Consider the following 15,010-nt stretch of genomic DNA (forward strand, 5'->3'; position numbering starts at 1 on the left):
GGAAGAAGGCAAGTTTATAACTGAGTGGGGATATAATGAATGGAGCAATACTGGTTTTGACAGGACTGGCCCTTGGCCAAGCTATGAGGTAGCAACACTTCCATTTGCTTTGTACTCTACACCTTGTCATTACAACTGTTCTTCATGAGTTTCACCCTCTTAGTGTCTTAACTGGGAATTGGGAACCTCTAAGGAGGGAGGGGTCTTAATAGGAATAGTTTATGATGTTACCCCTCCTAGAAATATCTACATTTTTATAGGCTCACACAAGGAAGTGAATGACTTTCTACTAATAAAATTTTAAATGGTGAGGTATCCATTTTAGGTCAAGGAGTACTTTCTACTCTCTCATCTTTCTGATACAATACCTAAGCCACTTTGTAACAGCCTGCTGTATTAGAGTCCAACCAGGGAAGCAGAACTATTAGGAGATATATACTAAGAAAAGTATTACAAAGAATTGGTTTATGTGATTATGGAGGATGGGTAGGCAAGTCAGAAGTTATAAGGCATGTTGTCAGAAAGGGTAGGCTTGAACTCTCAGGCATGTTCTGAAGTTGCTCTCCTCCGTAGACACACTTTCTTCTTCTTCAGGAAATCATGGACTGTGCTCTTAGAGTTTTCCTGTTTGGATTAGGCCCACCTTGACTATCTAGGATAATCTTCTTTACTTAAAAGCCAACTGATTGGGGCGCCTGGGTGGCTCAGTGGGTTAAAGCCTCTGCCTTCAGCTCAGGTCATGATCCCAAGGTCTTGGGATTGAGCCCTACATCGGGCTCTCTGCTCAGCAGAGAGCCTGCTTCCTCCTCTCTCTGCCTGCTTCTCTGCCTACTTGTGATCTCTGTCTGTCAAATAAATAAATAAAATCTTAAAAAAAAAAAGCCAACTGATTGTGGACTTTTTTTTTTAAAGATTTTATTTATTTATTTGACAGAGAGAAATCACAAGTAGATGGAGAGGCAGGCAGAGAGAGAGAGAGAGGGAAGCAGGCTCCCTGCTGAGCAGAGAGCCTGATGCGGGACCCGATCCCAGGACCCTGAGATCATGACCCGAGCCAAAGGCAGCGGCTTAACACACTGAGCCACCCAGGCGCCCCTGATTGTGGACTTTTTAATAACATCTATAAAATACCTTCACAGCAACACCTAAATTAGTACTTGAGTAACCAGTGGCTGGTAGCTTAGTGAGTTGACACTTGAAAAAGACCATCACATCTGCTTTTTAAGAAAATTAAGAAAACTGTTTTCAAAGCGTTTAGCTATTTAGATTTCTTACATAAAAATATAATTTAAGACCTAAAGGAAGTGAAGTTAAAGGGGTATTAGAGCCTAAAGAAGATAAATAAATCATTTCTCTTTTTGAGGGGGAAGGAGACATGTCTGTGTCATCCTTCAAAATTCAAGTGAGTGACAAATTTCAGTACCCATGCAATATTTCATTTATCTTTATGATCATCTTGTAGATGATGATTTAATAGGATAATTTAGCAGTCTTAATGAATGACAAATCAACTAATTATAAGCAAAAATTATTGTTACTGATGATGCTGATAAAAAAGTAATTACTTAAATGGCAGATAGAGTATCATTAAGGTTAATAACCAGATACAAACTGAACATAATTATCGATTCTGATAATCAAAGCCAGTTGGAACTAAATTAATTGGATTTACCATTTGGTATTATTTATGTTTTGTTTTAAAAACAGAGATTATAGGTCATGTTTAGAAAACACATTATAATTTATCAAGTGACCTTGCTGAACCCAAAATAAAATAATAGGCAACTGTTTTTCACATTATAAACTATATCTAGAAAAAAAAATAAACTATATCTAGGCTCCCATTTCTTCTTTATTGGAACTTTTTAATAAGAGTAGGCAATTAATAATGGAGCCATTACTACTTTTGCACCATACAAATATTGAGTGTCCTAACCCACATTTTAAAAAGGCAAAATTTCATTATGTTGAACTGTGTAGCCCTTAGTATGTGAATAAAATCAGACTGACTGGTCTTATTTTGTCAGTTCAAAACCAGATACATTTTTTAGCATGACATTTCTGTATTTTCAAATCAATACCGTACTCTGTGCCCTTTTTAATATTTAAAAATATAAATGGCTGAGTTATTGATGTTTGAAAATGCTCAGCAAATATTTAATTTTTTTTTCTCATTAGGTACACATTTAACTACAATACTTCCTAATTTTCTCTATCCATTCTGTACCAGCTCTGAGTTTCTATTGCCTAGCAAACATCCCTTTTCCTCCCCAATGGCCTTTCACAGTCTTCTCAAAATCTTTGGCAGAAAGCACAGAAAGGAGGTTTAAGATTTGGGATTAAGGTTTTTCTTCCCTCACTCCTCTGGCTGCCTCAAAGACACTGGGTTGTTTTGGAGTCTCCTTAGCTTGCATTAGTCTACTGTTGTGTGCCCCAGGAGGGGCTCAGAGGCTCTCTGGCTGTTCTTTGCCAAGCTTCTGTGGGGCTGTGGGACTGCTGTAGTTCTCAGCATTTGTCACAACACACCTGCTGCATCGATCACATTAAACTCCATTTCCCCGCTCTTCATAGACATAAGTAACCACCTAATTTTAAACCTATTCCCTGCCAAGAGAGTTCTTGGTGACTTTGCAATAGTATATTAAAAGGTAACTTCTAATGAGTGCCTATTACATATGAGGCACTATTATAAAAACTTATAAGTGTGTTAACTCATAACAACTCCAATAATTAGGTAATGTGATTGCCCCATTTTTCAAATGAGGTGGGTGGAGCACAGAGAAGTTATGTCATTGCCAAAGCCACACAATTAGCAAAAATCTTGGCAGTTGATTTTAACTTCTTATGTTTAACTTGTATGCTATGTTATAATTCATGAAGTCAAAATTCCAGAATCCAAAACTTAAAAATTATCTTTACTGTCTCTGGAGAAGAAAAGTGACCAGTCATTTGGTTCAGCCATTCCTGGAATGTGGCAACCATTGGGAATGGAATTTTTGTGAAATGCATTTGATCAAGGGTTTGCCTTAAATTATAGACTGCTTTTTCCATATCCTCTCACTGAGGACTCTCATGAACATAAATTCATTAATAGATACTTGAAAAATACAAAAAGAAAAAAAACACCCTAGCATTTTTAAAAGCAATAGGTACTTGATAGAATGTTTATGGTATGTGAAAATAATTTTTCTTGGAAATTCTAAAGTAGAGAACTTGGTAGTATCCTTCTGCAATCTATATGAATCAACTTGACTTTTGAGAACAGCTGACTTTCTAGAGAAATCACCTCATTCAGAAGAGAAGACTTTTCAGGTTGGTATGAGATTGGTATAGGAGAGCTCAGTAATATATTAACTGGTCCACAAGAACATCATAATGGCTCTGTAGTAAGAATTGAAATTACACTTCCCTTCTAAGCCATTATATGATATTTATCAAAGAATAAAAGTAGCAGTGCTTTAAAGATTTACTGAGATATATCCAGCCAGGATGCATTTTTTTTTCAGCGCACCTTAAAAATCTCCTTATAATTCACTATTCTAGAACTCTTTTCCATTTCCTATTGTTCCTTTACCCCTTTATGCTTTTTAAATTTTTTTTTTTATTTCTAGGGTTGGATACATTATAATCTAGAATACAGAAAGACTTTAAATTCTTTAGAAATACCATTTTCAAAGCCTTAGTTGAAAGGGATTGGTGTTTCTCTTTTTCAGTAATAGATAAATTAAATACCCCATACTTCTGTTTGTCTGTGTTTGTCTGTTTGTTGTTTAGGGCAGGAAAGAAGTAAAGAGTTGGGCCAGTGTTTCTTTGACAAAGAAATATGACCTGCAACATTTTGCTTTCCCTGCAAAATTATATGCCAAACCCAGCATCTTTCAATAATGTTCCAACACACCTGTTACTTTGGGAGTAAATGTTTATAGCTCTCTGGATCTTAAGGAAGACCATGCCTATATGGTAAAAGTAGTGTGAGATGTTTTAAGAAGTCCTTATTTAAAGCAATGAAATAAAACGAGAAAATAATCATAACTCTATATTTTTGCCCCCATTCTAAGACAGATAAGCAAATATCAGGCATTAAAAGACTTCATTGTCGCATGGAGTGTTTATTCTTAGTCCTGGAAGAGAGATTTGAGTTTTAGAATTCATTTCTGTAGAATTTAAATCTCATTCTAATTCCTTCAGAGATTTCTGATCTTGATGAATCAATGCATTACATTAGTCAATACTATTATTGGGAGAAGAAAATTGAGTCCTGTTCAGGATTAATGTGTCATTAAAAAGTAGTATCTAACTGCAGAAAGATAGATTATGATTGTTTTTATTTGATCTTGAGGTTTCAGTCTTCTAAACAAACAAATTTTAATCCAATCACTACAATATAGTAATATTTGAAGAGTATCTGCATGTGAATCATCTCTATCTACTTGATGATGGCATTTAATGAGAGTTTTATGCTACATTTTCTGTTCTTTATAATGACCCTGTGATATACCTATCATTGTCCTCAATTTGTAAATGAATGAAAGGATCAGGGGTGCCTGGGTGGCTCAGTCATTAAACGTCTGCCTTTGGCTCAGGTCATGATCCCAGGGTCCTGCAGCAGGAAACCTGCCTCTCCCTCTCCCACTCCCCCTGCTTGTGTTCCCTCTCTTGCTGTCTCTCTCTCTGTCAAATAAATAAATAAAATCTTTAAGAAAAAAGGGGGGGGCTGTCAAAGAGGTTCAGTAACTTGTTCAGGGACACACTGCTGATGTTTGAGTTGAATTTCCTGAATTTCCACTGTGGAATCCAGAGGTTGGTTGGATGTTTGCCCTTTAGTTTATTGTGCTAAAATACACATCTCTTCTTGCTTATTTTCTTAATTCTTTGCTCTCTCACTCCCTCCTTCTTCTCTGACCCTTCTTAGAAGGACTTTCGTTCTTCTGTAGAAACTGTAGTAAGCTATAGTCTACTTTTATTGCTAAAGCTTTCCGTGACCAACCCCTACCCTCATGCTTAGGAGACTGATTTTTATAGCCTTCCAAAGGGCTCCCAAAACATCTTGTCTATGCCTGCGATAGTATTTACTACGCTGTACTGTGATCTCCTGTTTGTTTGTGTAGTCACCAATTAGAGTAAGGACCTCACTCTTTGCTGGGGTGTTTTTAAGAAATGCCAATGTTTGAATCGTACGGAAGTTTTTAAACTTGAAAGCTTGGGCTTTCACTGCCAATTGTTAATGGCTGACTGTGACTCAAAGTCGAATATATGATTCCAAATGCTGTTTTCTTAACCATTATACTCTATTGCTTTACAGATATTCTTGAAAATATAAATATTAAAAACCAATCATTTAAATGTACTTGCATATTCTGTTTTGTAACAAGATTCTTTTATTTTTTATTTTATATTTAATATTTCTAATAATTAAAGACTTGTATGGTGTAGGTGAAATGGAATTAATTTTTTTTTAAGATTTTATTTATTTATCAGAGAGAGAGAGAGGTGGAGAGAGCAAGCACAGGCAGACAGAATGGCAGGCAGAGGCAGAGGGAGAAGCAGGCTCCCTGCTGAGCAAGGAGCCCGATGTGGGACTCAATCCCAGGACGCTGGGATCATGACCTGAGCCGAAGGCAGCTGCTTAACCAACTGAGCCACCCAGGCGTCCCGAAATGGAAGTAAATTTGAGCTTGTTTCACTTGAAGTGACTGTGTTTCACAGGCTTAGGAAATGATGGGATGCTTTCACAAAATAAAAAGCACTTGAAAAATGTATTAAACAAATTAAAATGATATTTAAGAAAAAGAAATGCCAGTGTTTGGGTCCTATCTTTGGAGATGAAGTTCACAGATTGTTTAATTGTCCAAGTAATTTTAATGCAAATTCGGAGTCAAGAATGAAATACAAACCTATACATTTCTTCAAGTGCAAGGATAATTCAGCCATATTCATAGAATTTAGTACCATCCCTGATATATAATAGATAATAAATAATGGGTGCTTGAATGAATGAATAAATGAATGAACTTCAAAATGTTGACCTGTATTTTTGCAATGTAAATATTTTTTTTAAAGATTTTATTTATTTATTTGACAGAGAGAAATCACAAGTAGATGGAGAGGTAGGCAGAGAGAGAGAGAGAAGCAGGCTCCCTGCTGAGCAGAGAGCCCGATGCGGGACCCGATCCCAGGACCCTGAGATCATGACCTGAGCCGAAGGCAGCGGCTTAACACACTTTACTTGATTAATGTATGTTTGATGAATGCATAAGTGCTGGATATTGTTAAGTACACAAGAACACTTACAATACAAGCTTCAGATTCAGCTAGTGCTTTCTGAATTTCACAACTAAGTCGTACTTGCCCAGCAGACCTCAATATAGTAGTTCTTCTAGGATGCTTCATAAAAACTCCAAGCTCAAAAAGAAGCAGTTTATTGGGATGAATGAAGTCCAACCACACTGCAAGCAGGATATGAGGTTTATTTTCAAGTCTATCCTGGGGGTTTGAAGGACCTCTACCTACTAGTATGTTCTATCCTGCTCAGTCTGTGTTGGAAAGCAAGAGGCATTGTAAAATTCAACAACCTGTGAGGGGATCCTGGCCCTAGCACTCACCAGGCTACTGCTTTGGGCAACTTAATAGGAGAAACTGATTATTACCCTAGGTAACCATCAGGATATTACTAGATTCTTAGAGCCATAAGAACATAAGTAGGGCTTTCAGAACTGTAAAATATCCTTTAGGTCTCACTTCAGTGGCAATCAATGCTCAGAGTCCCCTTTTCAAAGCACTGGAAAACATGCTGGTATAATTAATGTCACTGAGGTATTGTTTTTCCCTTTTCTTTCTGTGTTTTTTTTTTCCCCTTAGAGAGTTAGGCAAGTTACAAGACAGATGTCTTCTATGAAAAACTATTACGTAAGTTGAAACAAAACGCCAGTCTCTAATTATAGTGAGGTATTGGGGGACAATGAGTAAATTTGCTTGAATGAGATCAATCATAGAAATTCTCTAGGGCACCATATTTCAACTTGGCATGCAAATTCCAAACTCATTTACAATATGCATGGTGAGAACCACAAGAAGTTCTAAGGCCAGTTTTGGAAAGATTCATAACTTTGTCAGTTGGTTATGTTCTGCATAGGATCATAAGTAATTTTAGTGTTGACAAGTACAGATTCTTGCTGGGGGCGGTTTGAAATTAAATTTAGCAATTCAGTACAAATCAATAGCTACTTATTGAGGACCCTCCATTTTCAAGGCCAGGCACTGAGAGGGAAAGGAAGTTGAGTAAGATGAGGTTCCTACCCTCAAAGAACTTTCTGTGGCATGGGAAAGCTGCAGCTTTTGATTATAAAGTCTTGCTGCAAAGAAAGTAATGGTCTATAGAGTAACATGATGGTAGGGGAAATTGATTTAGAGAAAGTCTAATGGTTGCCCATTTCCTATGGTTACCCTTTTTTCCCCATTCAACTGCACTCAGCAACTTACTTGTTAAGGGAGATAATGGAGTCCCTCCTTATTTGTGGAGGTTATGTTCCAAGACACGAGTGGATACCTAAAACCACAGATAGTACTGAACCCAGTGTTTTTTCCTAAACATATATACCTATGGTAAAGTTTAATTTATAAATTAGTCACAGTAAGAGATTAACAATAACTCATAATAAAATGGAACAGTTATAATAATATACCATAGTAAAAATTATATGAATGTGTTCTCTCTATCTCTCAAAATGTCTTATTATATTATCCTTCTTCTTGTGATGATGTGAGATGACAAAATGCCTATGTGATGAGCTGGAGTGAGGGGAATGATGTAGGCATTGTGACACAGTGTTAGGCAGTTATGGACCTCCTGATGATACATCAGAAGGAAGATGTCATCTGCCTCTAAACTGTGGTTGGCCAAGGATAACCAAAACCTCAGAAAGCAAAGCCACAGATAAGGGGGTCTACTGTATACATTATTTGTTTCTGAAATCAAAGTAATAATCACTAGGAGTTTCACAGACGTGAAAACTGTACCTTTACTCTAGGGACGCCTGGGTGGCTCAGTCAGTTAAGCATCTACCTTTGGCTCAGGTTATGATCCCAGGGTCATGGGATCGAGCCCTGAGTCAGGCTCCCTGCTCAGTGGGGAGTCTGCTTCTCCTCTCTCTCTCTCTCTGCTGCCCCTCCTGCTTGTGCTCTCTTCCTCTCTCTCTGTCAAATAAATAAATAAAAATCTTTAAAAAAAATCACTAGGCGTTTTCATAGACATGAAAAATTATACATTTACCCTAAATATCTGAAACCAAGATGCTTTGGAGAAAGAATTTCACTGAATTAACTCTTTTTTTTTAAAAAAGATTTTTTATTTATTTGTCAGAGAGAGAGAGGGAGAGAGAGCGAGCACAGGCAGACAGAATGGCAGGCAGAGGCAGAGGGAGAAGCAGGCTCCCTGCTGAGCAAGTAGCCGGATGTGGGACTCGATCCCAGGACGCTGGGATCATGAGCCGAAGGCAGCTGCTTAACCAACTGAGCCACCCAGGCGTCCCCACTGAATTAACTCTTATAAATAACTCAGCTCTGTTGATTCTTAGCTAAGAAATTTAAGAGTTGCCTATACTCATTTGTTAGCAAAGTGCAAATCTTAACATCACCATTAGCTGCATTAGTTGACAGGAATGAACTGCATTACTCTTACAGTAAAGATCAAGGATGGTGCTGGTGCTTATCTGAATGGGAGTATACTGAAAATTTGCAGGTTAAATACAGTACAGTACTACATTAGGGAATTCATTAAAATGGATAAACAGAATATAACTGTTCATAATCTATATTTGCAAAGGTTTCTAATTTTCATATGCCACACCCAGGTTGCCTCAAATGCCTTTTGTTCCTGTTTCTTCCATTCAGTTCTTATTGCAATTTGCCTAGTTTGGTTCCTTTTTACCTCTCATTTGAACAAGCATACATCCTCTATGGCAGAGTTTCTCAGCCTTGGAGCAATTGGCATGTGGACCTGGATAATTCCTTGTAGATGGTTGTCATATACACTGTGGGCTGTTGAGATGCATCCCTGGCCTCTAACCATCGGAAACCAGTCATACACATACCCCGTTGTGACAAACAAAATATCTCCAGGCATTGCCAAATGTCCCCCTGAGGAGCAAAATTGCCCCAGTGGAAAACCATTCATCTAAGGCAATTTTCTAAATATTCTTCCTCTGTCTCACCTCTGTTCATGATAGCTGCCATTTTAATAGTTCTAATCCTTGCTTTCATTATGTGACAGTGACTTTTTGCCCTAGTATTCAGGCCTTTATTGCTCTTAGCCCATCTTTTTAAAGTTTCATTTTCAGCAGAACACTACATGCACCTGTTAACAAGTAAGAGAGTTACAGAACCATGAAAAGCAATCTCCTGTTCCATTCCTCTCTTCTGTCATGTCTAAGGCAACTTTGAAAAGACTGTTTCTGATTCACTTGTAGCAGTTTTTCTCCATAGTTCTAGGTATAGTTATACTTCTGTTTATTTGATTTATCAATTTTAGGCAATATCTGTTGGCTCTTTGTTTTAAAGATGGGGTTATGTAGCTCAGGTATGTAATTTGCCTTTTCCCCTCTCTTTTTTCCATTTTTCATCATGTGATTGTTTGTCGTCATACATGGTAATTTTGAAAAAATAATAAATTATCGGTCAACCAACTTTCAAGGCCACAATGTTGCACCCTCAAGCTGAGTAGGAGAACGACCCAGTTGATATTTCTCAACCCACCCATTGAAAAAGTTGAGATCTTCACTGCTTTTACTTTTTCTTCCTCTTTTCTGTATCCCACCTTCTGTTAGCTATGGTTTTATTTACATTATCATTGACACTGTCGACATTTTCATTCTCTTGCAAATACAACAGTCTTCTATGCTATATTCTTAGGTTGACTCTTTAAGTTAAAAAGCCAATAAACTGAATTTACATTATTATGACTATGCATACATTTCTCACTGCTAGGTCAAGTACAGAGCTATAATTTTAATTTCTTCTCCATTGGGGCCAAAGGCATAATCCTTGAATCACTTGAAGGAGAGAGATCAGTATTAGTGTCACATAACTTCTTTCCTCAACTGTCCTCAGCTCTGAAAAATCATGGTATATTTTATGTTGATTCATAAATAGCCCATATTTTTCTTGTGAGGTTTTTATTCAGTCTAATTAACATTCATCACCATACATAGTTACAATTTTTTCTTAGGATAAATACTTTTTTTAATTTTTTAAGTTATTATTTTAATTCCAGTTAGTTAACATACACTACTATATTAGTTTCAGGTGTACAGTATAGTGATTCAACATTTCTGTATATCTCTCAGTGCTCATCACAGCAGGTACACTCCTTATCTCCATCACCTATTTTACCCATCCCCCCCGGCCACAAGCCCCCCACGCCCCAACCCTGGTAACCATCAGTTTGTTCTCTGTAATTAAGAGTCTGTTTATTTCTTGTGATTAAAGTTTAAGATCTACTTTTTTTGGCAAATTCTGAACGTATAATACAGTATTATTAACTATAGTTACCATGCTGTGCATTAGCTCTTGTGGGCTTTTATTTGCTTTGTTTCCTGCATTATTTGTCTATTTTTCTTCATCATATTTCACATTTACCATGCTGATTGATCACTTTTCCCACATGCCCAACTCCACACTTAGGGGTTCTTTTCATTATTTTCCTAAAGTGGACCCACAGTTTCCTGAATCCCATGTCTTTGTAATTTTTGCTTTATCTTCATTATGCTTGACTGTAAGTTCAGGCAACTAACAAATAAAAAGTGTATTGTGCAATTAAAAATTTCCCTCTTCTACCCTCACTGTGATTGATAGGTTGGGCATAAAATTCTAAATTAAAAGCATTCTTGTTTATAATTCTAAGGGTACAGTTAGACATAGGGCTCCTAAAAGGGATACATTTTTTCTTTTCTTGACGTATTTTTCCCCCTTATATTTGGTGGCACTAAGTTAGGCCATGGTAACACAAAATACGAAAATTTCAGTAGCTTGTCACATGTTAGCTGTGGGTATCTCTATCTGGGCCTCATTTGTCTTTTAAGTATGGGATCTAGACTAAAACAGTAGTCCATACCAGAGAATGCTCAACTCTTGACAAGTGAAAGAACTATGATTGAACCAAATGTTGACACTTAAAGCTCCTGCTTATGTTATTTCCATTCCATTCAAATCCAGTCACATATCCAAGCCTGACACCAGTGGAGCAGGAGTCATTCCTTCCAGTAGTCTTCCTCCTTTAGCATCCCACCCACATCCCATAGGAAGGAGCCTCAGGGAAGGGCCCAGAGGGATGGGCCATATAGTGAAGGACAATGAATAAGTAGGAATAATAATATAATGTACCACATTTTAGAATTTTAGAACTTTATCTTTATTCTTAGAGTTCTGAAATTTTTTGATTATGTATTGATATGGTTATTTTATTCATCTGGTATGCCGGGAACTTGGTGGATCCAAAGACTCATATCCTTCTTGTGGGAAAGTTTCCTCAATTATTTCTTTAACAAATTCTCCTTCTTGTTCTTTACTCATTCTTTCTAGAAGTTGAACCATCTGAATTGCTTATATATGGTATCTTTATATCTTTTTTATTTTTATACATTTATTCCATTATTTTGTCTTTTTGTTCTGTGACATTTTTCAAGGCATTTATTTCCCATCAATTTTTAAATTATTTGACAATAACTGTTGTTTCGATTTTTATTTTCCCAAAATATTTTCTTGTTTTACAAATATAAAATGTTCTTGACTCTCTGAGTAGATGAATCTGATAATTTTAATGTACTTTTCTATTTCCTGAATTATTTCCATTTCTCTGTGTTTACTCTCTGAATCTCTTTTCAAGAATTTCTGACTGGAAGCACTGTGAGGGAATAAGCCTAGTTTGGCTTTAGAAAATAGCATGTCTGGTGATGACTGTCTGATGCACAAGAATACCAAGACTCCAGTATGAGACTACAGTATCCACATGAGAGCCTTACCTTTGCCCAGCGATTAACTCAAGGTTTTTTCTTACTCTTACTAGCTACACTCCAGCGAGTGCCATCTATTTTCCTTTCCAAAGACATGAACATGGGTTGATAGCCACCGTTGGGAACAAGATAGAAAATGCTATAAAGTGCCTGCATCTCAATCAACCCTTTGACTCAGTAAGCATAATAAAGCTGGTCTGCTTCTCTGTGCTCTTTCCCAGTGTCAATGTGAATGCTAGTTGATTTGTTGAAGGGCCCTGGAGCACAAGCTTTCACACTTTTTTTCACCTAAAATTAATGGTAATGCATTTTATATTAAGACCTGGTAAATACATATAAGCATAAATATGCATTTAACAGAAATAAAGATTCACAAAATGCCATACTATATACAAACCAATTTTATACCTTCCTTTCTATATCAGACATTAAAATTCTGATCAAGACTTACTAAATGTGTTTTAGGAGTCACTAACAACTTTATACTATATGAAACAGTACTATAGAAATTCTATGAAGTAAATAAAAACATTCTCTGGGTTTTCAAATAAATGTCATAATTTCGCTACTCCAAAGATATTTCCTTTATTTTTTAACAGTGTTTTAAAACTCGGAGTCTTATTTTGTGTGTTTAACATGACAAGTCTCAGGAAACTTTGTTATCTGAGTATTTCCTCCAAAATCCAAACTTAGAGGAAAACTTACCAAGCTAAAACGCAGAAGTGACCCAATGATTGCGTAGTATAATAATGGATATTTGTGCTCATTGTCTTAACTGGGATATTAAGTCATCAGTATTGCCTGTTTTGGGGGACATGCATTTGCAACATAGGTCAAACAATTTTCAAGAAAAATACTTAGGCGTTGTTGCTTGATTTTTGGTGCACTTCTATATGTTGAGGTAACCTTAAACAAATAGCCCAAGGACTGTGCTGCGGGCTTCTCTCTGCCAGGTGGCTGCTTGTGCCTAAAGCTCTTCTATTTTGGTAAAAAAAAGTGTATCTCATTTGCACAAGATTAGTTGAACACTCTCTAAGATTGATTAAAATCTAGGACTAGCAGAGCAAATGATTCAACAGAAAACATGAGGCATGTGTAGTTATGTTACATAAGGAAAACAACTCTGTATTCAGGACAGCTTTCTTAGAAAACCAGAGACAATGGCAGTGAATTCTAAATCAAAAATACGGTGCAGTGAAATAACCCATGACTGAAAAGGAACTGTGAGCACACCCATGGTTAACATCAATTGATTATGTGTTGAGTAAATGAGGGTTTGTTTTCAATTGTTATCTGGAGAATTGAGTACCTGTCAAGTAGCAAGAAAGTTGCATGAAGTACAGCGTTTTAAGTGGATTCTGTCATGCTCCTAAAAAAATCGTAAGTGTTGGTTAACTTATATAAAAGAAAAAGTAAAATACTTCCAGGGTTTTTTTCCCCCTACTGGGGGGTTAGGAAGATAATGGCTTTTTAAAGTTTTCAGAACCCTTCCAAAGAAGTGTTGTTGCAGATTCTTTTAAGTAATAGCCACACAAATAATCACGGATTACAGTGTCATACAACTCCATTAACTAGGTGAAGGAAAAATAGCAACATTTTCATTTTAATGAGATGTCAGCTCCCGCCCTTGCCCTACGATGCATCTTAATGTCCTTCTTGTCTACACTGACTTGGGGCTCCAAGGCTCTGTCATTACTTGGCAATTCCTTTCTCTAATTTCTTGTGACACACGGTGCTTAAATCCACAAGAAATGTGAGGTGAGGCAGAGAGAACTCCTGCAGACTGACTTGCTATATGCAGAACGCTCATTTGCATTATTCATTAGATAAGAGCACTGATTTGCATCTCATTCTGGTTGTCTCCTTTAGGTGAAAAAATCCTGGAGAACTCTCCATATTCCCCCAATTTTTTTATATTAATAATAATTATTAGGAGAATTATGCTTGATTGCTGTCCTAGATTGTGTCCTGTACCTTTCACAGTTCCTCTTAAAAAAAAAAAAAAAATCCTAAACACCCCCAAATCCCCAAACCAATGTGATTTCCCCCTTTGTGTTTAAAATATTTAAAGCTTTAACATTTGATGAAAGATCTGAATACATAAATACATTTTATTGAAATGCAAAACGAGACATTTATTTATGATCTATATCTAACATTAGGAATGGGAAGGAGGAGGGAGTGGGAAAAAAAAATACAGGCACAAGTACAGCATTTGAGTTTCCCTAAATCTCATTTTAGAGAAATTTCCTAGCAACAGAACATGCCACAGATTAGAAGATACTGCTGGTAATAAATTCTTCCCCTCTTGTTGGTCAAATCCAAGTAATGAAATTTTGCTTCGCATTTTCACTTTGGAAGCAATGACCAGTTGGGATTCTATTTCATTGGTGCACCTGGGTGGCTCAGTTGGTTGGGCAACTGTCTTTGGCTCAGGTCATGATCCAGCATCCTGGGATCAAGCTCTGCATCGGGCTCCCTGCTCAGCTGGGAGTCCCATTCTCCCTCTTCCTGTTCTTGTGCTCTTGCTCTATCTCTCTCTCTCCCTCCCTCTCAAATAAATAAATAATATATATATATATATATATATATATATATATATTTTAAAAGATTATATTTTCATATAATCTTTGGTCCCATCATTATAAAAAAAAAATATTGATGTCTTAATGTGGGTAGAGCTCGCTGGCCTCTAGAGTTGTTGTGATAAGTACAAAGAAAACCATAAAATATCCTCCTTTCCTTGGCCTATAGTCTCCATATCCCTTGGTTGTGCTAATCTTCTAAGTGCTCACCATTTCCTTGGCACAGGGATTGTAGGGCTTTATTTATGGACTTAAGTGACTCTATGGTGTTCTGAGGTACAAGCTGCCCAGGGACTCCGATCTGCAGTCTCACCTTCAGTTGGAACTGCAAGTGCATTAATGAAGAGAAGCAGGAGATCTTGTGGACGGCAGCATTTATTCTTCTCAGGAGAGAAAGGAGCAGAGGAGCCTGAGACTCCC

The 15,010-nt window shown here is 36.9% G+C and overlaps 1 protein-coding gene across 6 annotated transcripts in view; it reads left to right on the forward strand.

Moving 5' to 3' along the window:
- NTNG1 (netrin G1) overlaps positions 1–15,010 on the forward strand; it is a 346,692-nt gene that overhangs the window by 34,612 nt on the left and 297,070 nt on the right. The gene's annotated exons all lie outside the window — the stretch shown is intronic.

This window comes from Neovison vison, chromosome 2 (genome assembly GCF_020171115.1).
Source record: "Neovison vison isolate M4711 chromosome 2, ASM_NN_V1, whole genome shotgun sequence".
In the NCBI taxonomy this organism is placed as follows: domain Eukaryota; kingdom Metazoa; phylum Chordata; class Mammalia; order Carnivora; family Mustelidae; genus Neogale; species Neogale vison.